At 41.5% G+C, this 17,657-nt stretch overlaps 1 protein-coding gene and 1 non-coding gene across 4 annotated transcripts in view; one reads left to right on the forward strand and one right to left on the reverse strand.

Moving 5' to 3' along the window:
• The window catches only part of fam110b (family with sequence similarity 110 member B), a 48,535-nt gene that overhangs the window by 8,846 nt on the left and 22,032 nt on the right, over positions 1-17,657 (forward strand). The window contains exon 1 of one of the 3 annotated variants that reach the window (XM_088311390.1): positions 17,092-17,418. The exons of the other annotated variants lie outside the window; for them this stretch is intronic. The gene's annotated coding sequence lies outside the window, so the exon portion shown is untranslated. Of the gene's footprint in view, positions 1-17,091; positions 17,419-17,657 lie in introns of those variants that run through there. 3 annotated transcript variants of the gene reach the window in all.
• trnat-agu (transfer RNA threonine (anticodon AGU)) lies at positions 1,919-1,991 on the reverse strand. Its single transcript has one exon. It is a non-coding gene; the product is annotated as a tRNA-Thr (tRNA).

A 17,657-nucleotide genomic window follows, 5' to 3' on the forward strand; every position in this document is an offset into this window, starting at 1 on the left:
CTCTGCCCAGCTTCAGGCTCAGGTTGAACATGTGCTGGATGATTCCACACAGCTGGTCTGCGCAGGATTTGAGGAGCTAATCCCATCTGGGCCTGCTGCCTTCCTCGCCTTCATCTTCCTCAGCTGGTTCTTTACCTGAGATGTTGTGAGGAACAAGGCTGAGCAGGAGGAAGTGGTGGTTGTCTGATGAGGCTGGGAACTGGAGGCTGTGGAGAGAGAGAGGGTCTCGTTCGCAGTGGCAGGAGGGGTTGGTGGGGGCTGCAGCAGGGGAGCCTGAGCGGGGTCAGGCATTTGATCAAACCTATTGAAAAATAGGTTCAACTCATTTGCCCACTGAAGCCCCCCCCCCTTCTGGGTCTTACCTGGTTGTCCGTGGCCTGAGATGGTCTTCAGGCCCCTCCAGACATCCCTGGCATTGTTCCGCTGCAGTTGTTCTTCCATCCGCATCCTGTAGGACTTTTTCCCCTCTCGGATCCTCCTTCTCAGCTGACGCTGCACTCTCTTCAGCTCGTCCTTGTCGCCTGAAACAAAAGCCCTTTTTTTCTCCTTCAGGAGAGCTTTAATGTTCGGTGTGATCCAGGGTTTGTTGTTGGAGAAACATCTTACAGTCCTGGTGGGAATTGTGTTCTCCATGCAGAAGTTAATATAGTCTGTAATTGTGTCTGTTAGACCATTAATGTCCTCACCGTGAGCTTCGCTGAATACCTCCCACACAGTTGTGTTGAAACAGTCCTTTAAGGCCTCCTCGGCTTCTCCGGACCATCGCTGAACTGTGCGTGTCACAGCTGGCTGCCTGCGGACCAGAGGTTTGTACACAGGCAGGAGAGCAACCAAGTTGTGGTCAGCTTTGCCCAGCGGGGGGAGGGGCAGTGATGTGTACGCCTCCTTGGTGTTGGCATAGAAAAGGTCCAATATTTTATTGTCTCTGGTGTGTGAATGAAGGCAGAGAGGAGGAAGGAGAAGCATGATTGAAATCACCAGAGATAAGGAGCAGGGCATTTGGGTGCTGTGTTTGTAGCCTGCTCACAGCTGCAGTCAGTACGTCACAGGCTGTCTCACTGTTAGCAGAGGGTGGCACGTACGCCGCCACCGCGATCACATGACTGAACTCTCGCGGTAAATAGAACGGACGCATGCTAACAGCTATCAGCTCATTGTCCCGACTGCAAAGTTGATCCTTAACAGTTATGTGCCCAGGGTTACACCATCTATCATTAACAAACACAGCCAGCCCTCCCCCTTTTCTCTTTCCGCTCTCCAGTGTCCTGTCCGCGCGTAGTATTTGGAAGCCGTCCAATTCCACGACGGCGTCCGGCGTTGGCTCTGTTAGCCACGACTCCGTGAACACCAACAAGCTAGCCTCCCGGACAATCCTCTCGTGCCGAGTTAGCGCTGTTAGCTCGTCCATTTTATTGGGGAGGGATCTAACATAATATAATAACGGACGGGAGGACGGGGTTGTATCATCTCCTCCTTGCCTGGCGTTTAGCCCCCGCACGACATCCCCGTCTCTTCCTCCTGAGCTCGCGGGGGATATCGGGTCTCGCTCCGGGAGCCGACGCGGGGTTAGCACGGAGTGCTAACAGCTGATCTCTTGAGTACACGATCGATCCGTAGCTCCGAGTTTCATCTCCGGACACAATCGCGCAAAAAACAGCCCCCAACAGCAGTAAAACCACCGCAAGTTGTATGTCCACTGCTGAGATGAGGTAAAAATAAAATAAAACAGGGTAAAGGGAAAAAACACACGAAAAAGGCTCAATAGTGAGCCACGCTGCTGTAAACAGGCAGCCACTCGCGTGGCGCCGGAACCGGAAGTGACCACACATCCTCATTCGAGACAAATTCCTGAGCTTGCGTCAGGTAGATATAACTAACCAGTCATCTTCACTTGAAACCAAATACTTGGCTTGCTCGAAGGCCTCAGTGAGAATTGAACTCACGACCTCTGGTTTACTAGACCAGTGCTCTAGCCACTGAGCTATGCGGCCTCGCATGGTATTGTGCCATTAGCAGTTTTGTTAACGATCTAACAAAAGCACAGCCGAATGGAATCTTGAGATATTCAAATAAGTACTTTACTTGACTCACAGCAGACAAAAACCATACCTGTTGATCTTCTACTGATTCAGAAGACGATTCTCATAACTAGGACTATTCAAATGACCACATATCCTCATTTGAGACAAATTCCTAAGCTTGTGTCAGGTGGATGTTCTCCAGCGATGGATGACTATTCAAAAAACCAGTTGTACCCACTTGAAACCAAATACTCATCTTGCTCGCGGGCCTCAGTGAGAATCGAACTCACGACCACTGGTCTACAAGACCAGTGCACTAGCCACTGAGATATGAGCTCTAGGACGGTACTGTGTCGTTAGCATTTTTGTTAACGATCTAACAAAAGCACAGCCGAAAGGAATTTTTTCAGAGAAATACTTGACTTGACTCGCAGCAGACCAAAACCACACCTGTTTTACTTCTACAGATTCAGAAGATGATTCTCGTAAGTACTATTCAAATGACCACGTATCCTCGTTTGAGACAAATTCCTAAGCTTGTATGAGGTGGATGTTTTACAGTGACAACTGTTCTAATAACCAGTTATCCTCACTTGAAACCAAATACGCGGCTTGCTAACAGGCCTTAGTGAGAATTGAACTCACAACCCCGGCAAGACCAGTGGTCTAGCCACTGAGCTATGAGGCCTTGGATGGTAGTGTGTCACATCTTAAGACTTGCAGCGTGTTGTCTCCCTTGTCCAGTGCAGATCCAGTGTTAGTGTACAGTACAACTCCAGGGGGATCCTGGATGCAGGTAATGTGCTTTTGCTGCAATTGCCACACCCGGGACATGCTCTCATGGTTAATGAGGTGCAGTCCAATGCTGTCAGTGAGAGCCCACATAGAGTCCAGCAGACCTTTGATTAGGGCACGGGTCCCCTCAATCCCCCGGGTTCTCCTGCGGCAGTGGTTGGTTAGCTCACTCGTACTGATGCTTGCCAACACCTGGGCATCTGTTAGCTCATGGCCCTGCTGTTTCTTCCTCAGCTCTGCTTGCTTGGCCTCTTTCAGGGCAGTGACGTCCGTCTCGTCCCACTCAAAAATGCAGCTTGAAAGTTTAGAGCAGAATGTGCCATACTGTGGATGGTGTTCTGTGGTGAGGCCATTGGTGAATCTCCCCATAAAATGAAAGATATCCAACCGCACAGTAGACGTCCATGGCCGAAACGAACGGAGAAATGGGCTCCCTCCTGTATAATTCCACAAGATCGCTAATAGAATTAGCCACTTCACTAGAGCTGGGGAGATAATATTGGTTCCCAGAGATTGTAATCTTCAAACAAAACAGTTTCATTCATGTATCATATTCGTTTTTTTTAATACTAAATTGGAGGATAACTCACCTCTGTCACTGCAGCAGTCTCTGTCGACATAGATAGCGTCTGGCTGTGGTTCACCAGCATCCCTGTAACGCTTGACAATTCCCTGACACAGGTCTTCCAGCCCAACCCCTTCACCAGTTGTGAGAACTGAATTGAGGATTTGACCATACTCATTTCCGACATTGGTCATCCACGCCGCAGTTTTCTAGTTATCTAAATTGTAACATCAACAGCACACATATATACAATATTTAGCCAACCGTAAAACTGCATATTAAATCAAGCTTATAGTAGTTTACATTTACTTTCTTGGTGGAGTCAAGTTTCAAAATTCTCCCGAACACTGACGTGATGACAGCGTTTAGTTCATCCACATGAGCCACAACATTGTTGGTATGATTGTCTTGAACCACTGGGCCAAGGGCAGTGGGGAGAAGGCGGGAGCTGGCGGATACACAGTTTTAGACTGTGTGAGTACAGCTGATCTTTTATGGAGTTCACAATCCTTCAAATAATCAATCGTCCTCCTTGCCCACTCCTCACTGTGTGCCTCTTGGAAGGCCGGCTGCAGGAAACTGAAACTATTCCTGGCTGTTTGAGGATGCAGAAGTGTGACACATTTTCTGTCCAGTGCTAAACGTTTAGCTAACACAGCAGGGAATTTGTTGCAATTGGAGGGATCGAGCTGTTTTAAAATGTCAACACTCCAAGGACAGAATGGTATTTTGCAGGAACTGCACTTTCGGTAGTCCCCCCTATCAAATAATATTTGGAGTCCACATCGATGACCTCTCTGACCTTGGGATACAGGCCAGAGTGGTGCATCTTTCTATTGCACTGTACACATTTCAGAGGGATGCCACACATGCGCATTGGAGCCCACAGGAACATCCTCTGCCTAAAATAGTGGTGGGGGTCTGGGGGTGTAGCAGATCTAATAGGGTTTGGAGGATAGTGCCATGTGTTTCTTTATGTTTTGTTTAAATTGCCCATTTGCGTTGTATAGTACACGAGCAATCCATTCCTGGTCTGTAGGTTTAATAATCCGACGAAACTGCGGCGGGAAACGGCTTCCAGGGCTTTCCTCTGGAGAGTACAGAGGTAATGGGTGCATTGGTTGTGCAGTAGGCAGGGCAGCAGCAGGGGCAGGAACATGTGGTGGACTGCTATGAGTCGCTGGTGCCATCTCAGTAACTCTGGGAGGGACGGGAACATCTTGGGGTGAGGGTGTGATGTTGCGCATCGCTGGAGCTTTCTTTTGGGCTTTGGAAGGGGAAGGGGCAAGGATTTTGGAAGGAACTGTTCAATGACAGAAATCCTGGTGGAATGCCAAGTTAAGAGCATCCAACAACTTCACACCACAATGTTCACATTGTTCCGCAATGTGATAATCTGAAAGGTGCACCGTGTACTGATTAGCCAAAACTTCTTGTCCACACAGTGAGCAGCGAATAGACTCCCCCTCATTTGCTGCAACTGCCGAAGATGTGGTTGCAGCACTCGACCCCGGCTGACAATGAGGAGCCTGAAAAGTCTCCATGTTTACAGCTGTTGCACTGCCCTGTGGATCTGAACTGGCAGCTGATCTCTCCATCTCCTTGGTTGTTGACTGGGAAAACAGAACAGGGTTTTACATGAACAGTACACTTTTACTGAGCCAAAATAAAACACATCATCAAGTTTAAGGACTAAAGTGTCATCCATTTTCTATTATAGTTCTCTTAATTGCGCAGTACAGTTTTGCAACTAAATTATATATAAATTACCTGATGGTAGCCACATTTGCATGAGATTTTTTTCCCAAATATGTCCAGTTTGGGGACATTTTGACCTGGAAGGGGGTTGAGGGGGCAACCTTTAATTTTTTCCAGCGTTAATCTCCATGTTTTGGATCCGGGCTTCTGGCCAGTTGTACATGTGTGTTTTCCCCGAGCAAACAGGGTCATCACCCCTGCCCAGTAGGAATCTGGTTTTCCGGTCTTGGTCATTTCTGCTGAAAAGGGACAATTATGGTTATTAGCCTAGTAGTAGTATAAGGTAAAATTACTCTACCACCATAAAATAATTACGACAAACGTTAACAGTTCCGTTGAAAGTAAAAGTTATCCGTAATAATTAATCTACAATAAATATGTAAAGTAGTGGCTTCGAGCCACTACCTTACATCTACTAACTAACTATTCCGTGGTAGTTCACAGCATACTTTCTGTCGGTTTCTGTTTCAACGAATATCAGTCTGGTCCGGTTCGTATAGCCACTCGCCAATAAGCCACGTCGCCCGCATAAGTTACGGTAGTAAGTATTAAGTTACGGCCGCTATTTTTATATACAACACATACATATGCAACGTATTATTTGGCATATTGATCAAAGTTAAAAATGTCATTCTTATAAATTATTAGAAGCCTACATTATACGATATAGCAGGCATCACCAAATGGCGGGACCGCGGGATGATTCGGACCGGACCCATGGCCAATCTTTGATAATTTTTTTTCAGGGCGCATTCGCAAACGTTGGCGCTGCAATTCTAGTAAATACGGAAAAGGCGTCACTTGTCAGGATCGCTTTTCGGCCGTAATCAGGTATCTACAATTACAGCCGTCGCAGGGACGAGAACGAAAAACGCTGGTGGACACAATCACACCAGGAAAGAAAAGCGACGAGTAAACTTAAAGCGCTTGCACAGCAAGGGATACGAAAAAACGAGGATGGCTTACCACCAAAGGATAAGAGAAATCCAAACAGCAAACGAGAACGAAAAGCGAGCCGAAAAGTAGCTGAGACAAAAACAAACGTAAACGCAATAATCTACACACGGAACAAGAGGGGCAAGAGCTAGAGCAAGGAGCATGAGCGTGAGCATCGCAGGATAATAATCCAACACAGACAGGTCTGCGTCGGTGGCTTAAGTAGCCCGAAATCAAGAGCGCGATGTGGTTCAGCTGCGCGGCTCGTGGGCGCGTCTCTACCTGCCAGTTGATGTGCGGCGGGTACGAGCGCGGAGGGAACGCCCACTCGGCTGAAACACAAACAGACGGATCGTGACATCACTGATTTGAGCCAATCAAATCTTTTGTTTACAATCCACTGCCAATTGCGCAGCAGACCGGAAGAGAGTGCTGCTGACAGTATGCCTTGATAAAAAGTTAGCGAGGTCGATGCGTCTTGTTTTAAATGAATGGACGGAGAAATTTAGTTTCGATCTGGCTGCAGCCAATTTAAAACCAGTGTGCATCATATGCGCCGAAACCGTCGCAACATTGCGATGCGCCACTACGAAACAAAGCACCGCCCTTTTGTGCACAGTTATCCGCTGACGTTTGAGATGAGCGCATGCAAAAACATCGAACTTCGAGTGCAGTACAACAGATTTTTACATTTTCGTTTACATCCCAGCGGCATGCAAACGAATATTCAGTAAAAGTATCATGGATTTTGGGGAAACATAAAAAACGTTCAAGTGATGGGGAAGTTGTGAAGGAGTGCTTAAATATGGTTGCACAAACATTATTTAAAGGAAAACACAAAACCCAGATGTGTGAAATAATCTACCAAATCCCAATGGCCCTGACTCCATTCCAACCCAGATTTAAGTCACTGGCAGGGCAGTGACAAACTCATTTTTCTCATTAAGAGAAGTTAAAAAAATATTCAAAAGAAAAAGTGGTGTCAAAGCTCATTTTGAATTAGTTTTTCATGAGGACAGCCATTTTTATTGATTGTGTACTGAACATGTTCACCTGGTTTACTTGGATAATTAGGCTTTCCGTTTTTTTTAGGCTGATAACTTTGAGAAAAAAAGGTAAAAGATGTTAACTCAATGCTTAGCACTTGATATATTTCTGCAGGAGGTATTTTACAGTTTTTTTCTGGAAGCGGCACCCTTAAATTCCTGGAGCCGCATTTTCTTGAATGTGAAATAAACGCCTTATATTTGTTTGACTGGCAAAGGTGTTTAATGGGAACATTGCTAAATATTTCTTATATAAGTGTGCTCTGTTGAAAATGACTAAATATTGAAACTATATAAAAATGTGAACATAGGCTAGGCATTTAGGGAATTTGGACTTTGGTTCGGACCTTTTAATTGGAAGAAATTTTCGTCGTGGACCTCTGTGACTTTTAATTGAATACCTCTGCGATATAGGATATCACCTGCATGGCGACTCGTTATCAGTACCTACGTTGAGTTATCAAGCGGTTAGCATACGACGAACGTCAACAGTTACGTTAAAAGTAAAAGTTATCCGTAATAATTACTCTGTAATACATGCTAACTAACTATTCTGTGGTAGTTCACTTTCTGCCGGTTTCGGTTTCAACTAACCTCCGTCTGGTCCGGTTCGTATAGCCGCACGCCAATAAGCTACGTCGCCCGTATTCTTCAATAATTATGTTATGGGCGTAATTTTTGTGTGTAGCACATACATATGCAACGTGTTATTGGGCATATCGTTAAAAGTAAAAAATGTCGTGCATTTAAATCATTAGAAGCCTACATTATACGCTACTGCCTGGACACGGCGACTCGTTATCTACCCACGTTGAGCTATCAAGCGGTTAGCATTAGCGCATTTAGAGTGGAATATATACTAAAAATCACACACGCAAACTAAACTTTACAGTGCATTTCATGGTAGCACACTTAGTTAAATCTTACCTGATGTGAAGTATGTGCTGCGAAGACGAGCGTCGTTGGTGGGGAAGTACGTGCTGCGAAGACGAGCGTAGTCGATGAACTTGACTCGTAGCGACTGGGGGGGGGGGTCTGTTTAGAGTAGTTTGTGTCATTCGCGAACGATTCGTTCAAAGAATGAATCTTTTCTGTGAACGTGACTCGTTGAGTGAACGATTTGTGTCGTTACTTCCCGTTCACGAACGATTCTGTGAGTGAACGATTCGTGTCGTCACTTTCCGTTCACGAAGGACTCGGTGAGTGAACGATTCGTGCCGTCACTTCTCGTTCCCCAACAGGTCAGTGAGTGAACGAGCTGTACTGCCATTCTCGTTCAAACATTATGGCTACAATGTTTTTGATATAGCAATGAAAATCCAAACGCACAAATTATAATAAGAGGAAAACCTTTGTGGGGATTTTTTGCGTGATGAGACTAACCGTCATTGGTTCATCCGCCCCGCCCTCCAAGTCAACAAAGAGCCATGATTGGTTCATTTCATTTACTGCGCCTTCAAGTCACAAAGTCGAAAGATGATTGGCTCTTTTACCCCCTTTGCCCCGCTGTTCGGAACGTGTTAGTGTTAGGAATTCACGTTAGGAAAGGTTAGGACTTTGTTAGGAAGTGTTAGGATTCGGTGAGGAACTGTTAGGACTTGGTTAGGAACGTTTGAGACCATAAGACCATGCACGTATGGGTGCCGTGAGCATTTTTTGTTAACGAGCTAACAAAAGCACAGGTTTTGTATGCAGAAATTTCCCCAGAGAAAACCCAAGTACTTTGCTTGACTCGCAGCAGACAAAATGCATACCTGTTGATCTACACATTCAGGGGATTCTGATAACCACCTAGCCTTGCTTGATACCAAGTCTTTAACTTGCAAGCAGGCCGCAGTGACAATTAGACTCACGATCTCTGGTTTACAATATTATTGATCTAACCGCTGAGATTTGAGGCGGTTCTTGTGAAAGACGTGTCATCAATTTAGCCATTGAGTTCATTCTTCAGGTTTCGGGCATTAGTGCAATTGTGCAGTCCTAGGATGCAATACACACTACTACTGTACTTTATCCAATGGTGTACTTATATTGACCAATGTTGTATTTTGTTTACCATTGCAGTATTCTTATCATTGCAGTATTCTTATCATTGCAGTACTTTTATCATTGCAGTACTTTTATCATTACAGTACTTTTATCAGTGCAGTATCTTTACCATTGCAGTATTTTTATATCATTGCAGTGTTTTTTTTATCATTGCAGCATTTTCATTTATTTCCCCTCTGTGCCATGGACAGATATTAGGATTATTCCCTTACACTTGTATATGTTATGGCATGTAAGTGTGTATATACATGGGGATTTGTGTTTATACGTATATACTGTGTATATTTGCATGCTTTTTATGAATGTCTGTTGCTATTGTTATACATTAACAGCTACATTACGCCACCGCCTCTGTGTGATCTATATCTTTGCTGCTGTAGCACTGAAAATTTCCCCATTGTGGGACATCTTTATCTTTATCTTTATTAAAAAAATGCTGAATGACAGTAGAATGCCTTAGTATGTAAATATTATGTATAGATGCAGCATTAGCATTTTGGTTAGCTAACATTGGATTTTTAGACAATAATACAAGAACTTTGATAAGCTTTGAGCAGAAAAGAATCTGTTGACCAATGACAAGACAATTTATATTTTTTATTTGAGTTGGATTTTTTCTGTGCAAGAAGAATGGAAACACTTTCTTGTATTACATTAAATTTAAAATGTAAAAAAATGAACTCACCGGGAACACACAGTGGTATTAATGGTTACAAGAACCAAATTGGAACATATTTTTCTACTGTCCTTCAGAAGCTGCTTGATGTGGCTAGATGACATCTCTATTTACTGTGGTATTGGAAATAGTGCCCTATTCCTGTCTTTGGGACGATTCCTGGGCTCCAGAATATCCTTTTTAGAAATAATGATCAGTGTTGTAGGCTTAGTTTACACAAACAGGATTTTGGGGCAATCACTGATCAGATCAAAATACAATCACCGATCTGATCAGAAGATGGAGCAATATGTTCAATAACAGAACACTACTTGCATTCTGATCAGAAGGGCCGTTTCTCCCAACTATGCCTATCCAAGTCTCACTGTCATTGCCCGCCTGAGCAAGGAAGTCTGCAATGACCCGCGTCTGGCCAAGGGAAAACCGAATCTATTGTTATAAGTCAAGGGGCCTCTGAGCTGTTCCTGGTCTGGCCGCTAACCTCTGACCTGTTTGCCATGGTTGACTCGAGGGCGTGGAGGCGAAAAGTTCCGCCTCCCAGTGCAAAGGCTTTATGTGCACACGACACGCGACAACGTCCCTGGAGTGAACAAGGTGGTGTTTGCTGTAATGTCTTATTTCGTGGACCCGATCAATTACGTTGTTGATCGGACAAATTGTGACAAATACATAATTTCAACCAATCCGGATTCACCTGATCAGATCTGTGTCAATCATCTAATTATAGTTTATGTGTGGAAATGACAACGCACATAATTTGTTACAAACATTTTCTTCCATTCAAAATGTAAACTTTGTCATGTAGTGTAGGATAAGTCATGGAGTTTTATTTCAGGGCCCCAGTGGTAAGCCTGCTGACAATGCTCTGCTTCTGTCTGCATTCATGATGACTAAAGCTGGATAATTTAGTGCAGGCAAACACAAACAGTCAGGACTTTTCCTGGCTCAGATTGGAGCTTCAGTGTTTGGCCCAGGGCTGCTCTGCTGAAGAACTGTTTCGCAGTTTATTTTTTTTTTGCAACTCATTGAAAATTAGTATACTTAAATCTACAATTCACTTTCTACTACCGTAAGAAAATTTCAACTAGGAACTTGCCAAAATATAATTGACTTATGTAAGATGATTTTGAATAAAGAAATTTTGTCAGGAAAACATCGGAAGAGGGATGGTGGCGTGGCTGTATAGCTGAGCAGAAAGGGGCGTTTTGAGTATTGGTTTCTCCAAAACAAATTCATAAAATTGAAAATGAAGGCTGGTTTTATTATCATATAAAAAAAAATACATAGATTTTTTGAGTGACAAATGGGTCATTTATGGACCACTTCTTTGCTGGTACTATATTATTAAGAAAAAAATGTAATGCTGGCGCACACTACCTTTCGGTGAGGTTTCTGTCTAACCTAACGTATATTGAGATGATTTGGGATGGTCGGGAGGTTTAGATCAGGGGATGTTGCTGATTTTAGCCATTGTGAGACTTGTCAAGCTTTTACAGACTCAGGTGATTAAGGGACTACAAATAAACTTGACTTTGCTTCTGTTTTGACTAGCATCTCTCCTATTGGATAGGCACGGAGAACACGCTGCAGCCCAAATTGAATGGTGTTCTTTTTGGGCCTGTGTGCCACCTATCACACACACCTCGTGTGCCACCAGACTCTGCGGCATAATGCAGGGCTACAACAGCACTTGCACAATGAATGGGTTTGTTGACATGGCATCAGAGGCCGGCATTCCAAACGTCATTCCATCAGTATTTCTGGCTGACCCGCTTACCTTGTTGATGACATCCAATCGGCATCAATAACATAATTTCCATATCACACAATCACCGCACAAACTGACATGCAGCCCAAAAAAATTAATAAATAAAAGCAAAACACGCACACACACACACATACGCACGCAGTGTGGTGATTAAAAACAATATGGACACATATCACACATCATGTCTGTTGGGCTAAAAGGGATACTACGCTGTTTTATTTATTTATTTATTTATTCATTTAATTCTTTGTATTTGGCTGGCACCTGCGCGTGACGTAGTACTTGTAAGTCCGTTCCCGACGCCGTTTGGCCGTCGCCGATAACTCTGCTCTCAAATGGGGCTATGGGTACCCCTGGGGGTACTTGAAGGAACTACAGGTGTACACGATATTTTAAATAAAGCAAACAAAAATCCTTTCTAAATAAATATTTAATTAATTAAAAATTGCAGGCAAAATATAAGGCCATAAAACAAATTTTATTTTCAGTAGGTTATTCAGTATCATTATTTTAAAAATTCAGATTCTACCCCAAACGAGAATGGTTCAACCCAACTTGTTATGTCCCACCTCTCGCTACCTGTCAATCACTTGAATACGCAAACAATGGAGTTGTAGTTAAAGTGTAAGTATTAAAATGTTTAAAAGAAGGCCAAACCAGTCGGAAAAATTCTGGTTGTATGTTGCAACAAACTTGAGGCACAGTATTTTTTTTTTTTTGTGGGAGAAACTTGCCAACTTGCACGAAGCCAGCGCATTTGCAGCGCCATCTCAAGACGAAACGTGGATGTTTTGTTCCTAACAGGAGGAAACTCTGAATTCAGATCATCTCAAGATATGATGTGGAAGCTTCTTATGTGGTGTCTTTGCTCGTAGCTAAAGCCAAGAAGCCATTCACTATCGCTTAAGACCTGATAAAATCTCTTCTATGATCCAAAAGAGGACACTGTTTTTTTGTCTACAATACAAATGAAGCTTGAAAGGTTCTAAAGTTTAATAAATCAGACACTATTGGCATGTTTAAAGTCTTGCGCTGTTTCAGGCGTACTTGGCTGAAAAAAATAATTCAGAGGGTGTACATCACTGAAAAAAAGGTTGAGAACTACACTAGCCTATCCTCAGGCTCTGTTAAATATACTGTATGTTCACAGCAATGTTAGATAATATCTTATTATGTAAGCCAGATTTCCTCAGCAGCATCTGCTCCTGATGGTATAGTCCATACTTTATTCAAACAGCTGCAGCTAGGATTTAGTCATGAATGTTTTTACAAGATTGGATTTTAGGAGGTTACGTGTGTAACTCTCGCATAAAGCAGTTCGCAAAAAACGCCGTTAGATGTTTGTTGCAGGAAAAGGCTGCCACACAAAAGGTGCATTGCTAATACTTAAATATAAATATTAATTAGTAGGGATCACAACCGTGGGCAGCAAGTAGCCCCCATAGATCACATCAGTAGCCTTCCGGTCTGTTCTGAAAGCACACCAGTGATGGAAAATTGTATTTCCTTGCATGTTGTAGAAGTGATCATATGAAAATGTAAATTTATAGTAATAAATTGTTGCATATTGATCGTGATGTTTATCCTAGTCACTGTAAGAAATCTTTAAAATTATTAGTGTATTCGCAAATGAATGTCATTCATTAATATAACAGTTGCATTGTTAAAGGAAATTTGAGCAATTTTGTTTTAGGAAGTGTGTACCAAACTGGTAAGGCTTTGCATTAATCCATACTCAAGATTTAGCTGTCAGTTTTAAAAGGGCCACCACACGTCAAATCACACAACCTCCCTAGCAACAACTCTTCAATTTGACTGATGTTTATTGTATTAGTGCCATAAGTAAAAAGCAATCAAATGATAACTGACAGCTCAACAATTTCAAATTTGTTGTATTTGTATTAATTCAACAGAATATGGCAAGGATAAAAATTAGAATGCTTTTCATAACATTAAAAATACATTTAAAAATGTAAACACTTTACATCAATTGAACACAAAGAACATTTAACCTTTTTTTTTTTTTTTACACACCGCTTATAATTTTATTTTTATCCAGGACTTTACAAAAGTCCAAAGGCACCAAAAGATTTAATGTTTATTAGTTAATGCCTTTGGGGATTATAAAATATCATTGAATATTTAATGTTTGACATCCCAAGGACTAGAATGGAAAATGGAAGCCTATAGTGCAGAGGTATTCTATTAAAAGTCACAGAGGTCCACAACGAAAATGTCTTCCAATTAAAAGGTCCGAACCAAAGTCCAACTTCCCTTAATGTCTAGCCTATGTTAACATTTTTATATAGTTTCAATATTTAGTCATTTTCAACAGAGCACACTCATATACTAAATATTTAGCAATGTTCCCATTAAACACCTTTGCCAGTCAAACAAATATAAGGCGTTTATTTCACATTCAAGAAAATGTGGCTCCAGGAACTTAAGGGTGCCACTTCCAGAAAAAACAGTAAAATATCTCCTGCAGAAATATATCAAGTGCTAAGCATTGAGTTAACACCTTTTATCTTTTTTTTTCTTAAATCAAAGAGTTATCAGCCCAAAAAAAAAAGGAAAGCCTAATTATCCAAGTAAAACAGGTCAACATGTTGTGTACACAATCAATAAAAATGGCTGTCCTCATGAAAAACGAATCCAAAATGAGCTTTGACACCACCTTTTCTTTTGAATATTTTTTTTAACTTCTCTTAATGAGAAAAATTAGTTTGTGACTGCCCTGCCAATAACTTAAATCTGGGTTGGAACAGAGTCAGGGCCATTGGGATTTGGTAGATTATTTCACACATCTGGGCTTTGTGTTTTCCTTTAAATAATGTTTGTGCAACCGCATTTAAGCACTCATTCACAACTTTCCCATCACTGAATGTTTTTTTTATGTTTCCCCAAAATCCATGATACTTATAGTGAACATTCGTTTGCATGCCGCTGGGATGTAAACGAAAATGTAAAAATCTGTTGTACTGCACTCGAAGTTCGATGTTTTTGCGTGCGCTCACCTCAAACTTCAGCGGATAATTTTGCACAAAAGGGCGGTGCTTTGTTTCATAGTGGTGCTTCGCAATGTTGTGACGGTTTCGGAGCATATGATGCACACTGGTTTTGAATCGGCTGCAGCCAGAACAAAACTAAATTTCTCCGTCCATTCATTTAAAACAACACGCATCGACCTTGCTAACTTTTTAGCAAGGCATACTGTCAGCGGCACTCTCTAATGGTCTGCTGCGCAATTGGCAGTGGATCGTAAACAAAAGATTTGATTGGCTCAAATCAGTGACGCCTTTTCCGTATTAACTAGAATTGCTGCGTTCAACGTTTGCGAATGCGCCCTGAAAAAATTCATCATAGATTGGCCATGGGTCCGGTCCGAACCATCTGTCGGTCCGGATTCGGACCGCGGTCCGCCATTTGGTGATGCCTGCTATAGTGGTGTGATTAGGTATTATTACATAAGCGAGTAGATCGACCATAGCTTGTAAATAAGTACCTGAAATAGCTAAGTGATTTCTCCTACATCATTCTTCATGACAAAAGCTTACATCAGATTTTATATATTGAAAGAAAGCCCACATTGTTCAGATATTATTAAAGTTGAATGCATTGATGGACTTTTTTTCTATTTGAATTTGTAATTTATGACTTAATGTGACTATAACTCGTGTCTCAATGAACGCAAGAGATGTCAATGTCCAATATAATCCTGCATGGTGCTACATTGGTGCTAGGAGAGGCTATCGCTCTGTTAGAAATCTGTCTAGCACACCTTAAGCCCACCCAGTAATTTATTTATTTATTTAATTAAGAAAGAAATTGTTTCAAACTTCACAAGTATTCTGTTCCAGTACAATTCCTGTTTCCGTGTTTGTGCTGCACCTACACTTTGTGTGTTTGTGTGGGCAGGAAGTGGTGGGGTGAGTCTTTCTGTTATTTGGCCACCAAACAGAATTCTGATTCTGATTCATAGGGGTGGGCGATATGGGCTAAAAAAATATATCTCCATATTTGAAAAAACAAATTCAGAACGATATTTTGACGATATTATACATATTGCTTCACAGAACAATTATGGATAGACAGCGTTTGTGAACAACCTTTGTTTATATTTTAAATTGATTCATACCTCTGCAAAAGATTTTACAATGATATTCGACATTAATATTTTGCTATGAAGAAGTTCAAATTATGTCTAGACTTGCCCTGATTTTTGGGAAGATTTATGTCACTGAAAGGAGGACAAGAACTAAGATGGCTCATTTTTCATCAGCAAGCTCTGTCTATGTATTTTTGATCTGGTAACTGAAATTAGATTCATTAACTATTTTCTTTTTTATCTCTTAATTTTGGAGGAATTAGGAAAGTGATGACTTGAAAAAGGCCTACTTTTAATGAGGAATATGGTCGCGCACCCCTCCGCTCTCTCCATGGATACTGCAGAGTCCATAAAGGGGCCATTTTACAAACACTCCATTGGAAATTGTTTTATTTTCAGTGTTTGTAATGTACAAAAACAGTTCAATTCAAATCAGTTGGCACCAAAATTCAAAACTTCAACATAATAATTAACCTCTCTGTGGCTGATTTATATGATAATGAGGAAATGTAGAAGTGAGCAGATGTACATAGATTATGCTGTAAAGTCACTGCACACTCCTTTGCTGATCACGGTGAGGACGCACGGCATAAAAGCACCAGTCGGGATATTGATAGAGACTGAAGTGAAGCATCACACAAGCGCAAGAGACAAGCACGGCAGCAATTAAATTTAATTTTTTATAAAATATCAAATTGAATTGAAATTGGGAACTGAAAATTAAGTAGAATCTGGGTTGAGAAAATCGTTACGTCCTGAGACGTCAGGATTCATATCTCTACTTTTGGGCAAATTCACACCTTATATTGGATATATCTAATGTAATTTTCTTGTTATGATCCCATTCTTTTAAGCTAGCAATCATTGCTAGTGAAATTAGATGGCTGTTAAAGTGACAAAGTCGACACATTTGGATATTTAGTTATTTTATTTGTACAGGAACAACTATGACGCATATCACACCTGCCTCCCCTTGTGCACACAATCTGAAAGACGGACCTAAAGTCGTAGTGTCTTCTGCTTGTCACATTGGCACTCTTATTGTCTAATTGTTTATCTCTTTTTGTATATTTCATTTAGTAAATAATATTTTATTCATTTATCCCTTATATGTTTCATTTTAGGGGATTATGTATTTCTCGTTTTACTTCTATTATTATTATTATTATTATTATTATTATTATTATTATATTGTTCTGTTAGAGCTCATGTACAGCACTTTGTTATAGCTGCAGTTGCTGTTAAAGTGCTCTATAAATAAGTTTGAGGTTGAGTTCAGTTGAGGCGTACTCTAAATCTTTAAGAATTGATCACTAGCGCTGTGTTAAACCCATTAGCTTGGATACAACTGTGCTTTAGCTTAGTGCTTAGTTACCACTTTCAACAGACGCTCCAAACGGGAGCCAGGAGTCCCTGCTTCAGTGCTGCCCCAAGAAGTTTATTACTATATTTTGGCCCATTTATTAAACTGTATTTGTTTAGCGGTATATTTTGGAAAACAACTATGGACATAGATGTCCTGATGCCTCTGTTGTCAGCGCAACAAATGTAATTTTTTTAAGGTCATTGTGAGCCAAGGTCGATTAACCACTGCTGTTGCGATGGACAACAATGTGTACCATGGTCGTGTGCTTCCTTCTTCGTCAGGTTATCAAATGCTTGATAAGTTTGTGGAATTCCAGAAACTGCTCTTGTGGTAAGATCATTTGTTTTAAAGTAATATGTAGAAGATAGATAGATGGATGGATGGATGGATGGATGGATAGATAGATGAGTTTTGGGTGAAGTTTAGGGTTGAGCATTGGGGACTTAGATGGGCACAAGAGAAGTGTCTGGTGTGTCTTGTAATTATTTCTACAATTTTCAGCATGAGAGTATGCTTCTGACGGTTGAGCGCTTCCCTGTCATTCTCATACACAATCAACACTCGATGCA

This window comes from Idiotropiscis lumnitzeri, chromosome 12 (assembly GCF_059441095.1).
Source record: "Idiotropiscis lumnitzeri isolate Australia: NSW breed Sydney's pygmy pipehorse chromosome 12, RoL_Ilum_1.0, whole genome shotgun sequence".
Classification (NCBI taxonomy): domain Eukaryota; kingdom Metazoa; phylum Chordata; class Actinopteri; order Syngnathiformes; family Syngnathidae; genus Idiotropiscis; species Idiotropiscis lumnitzeri.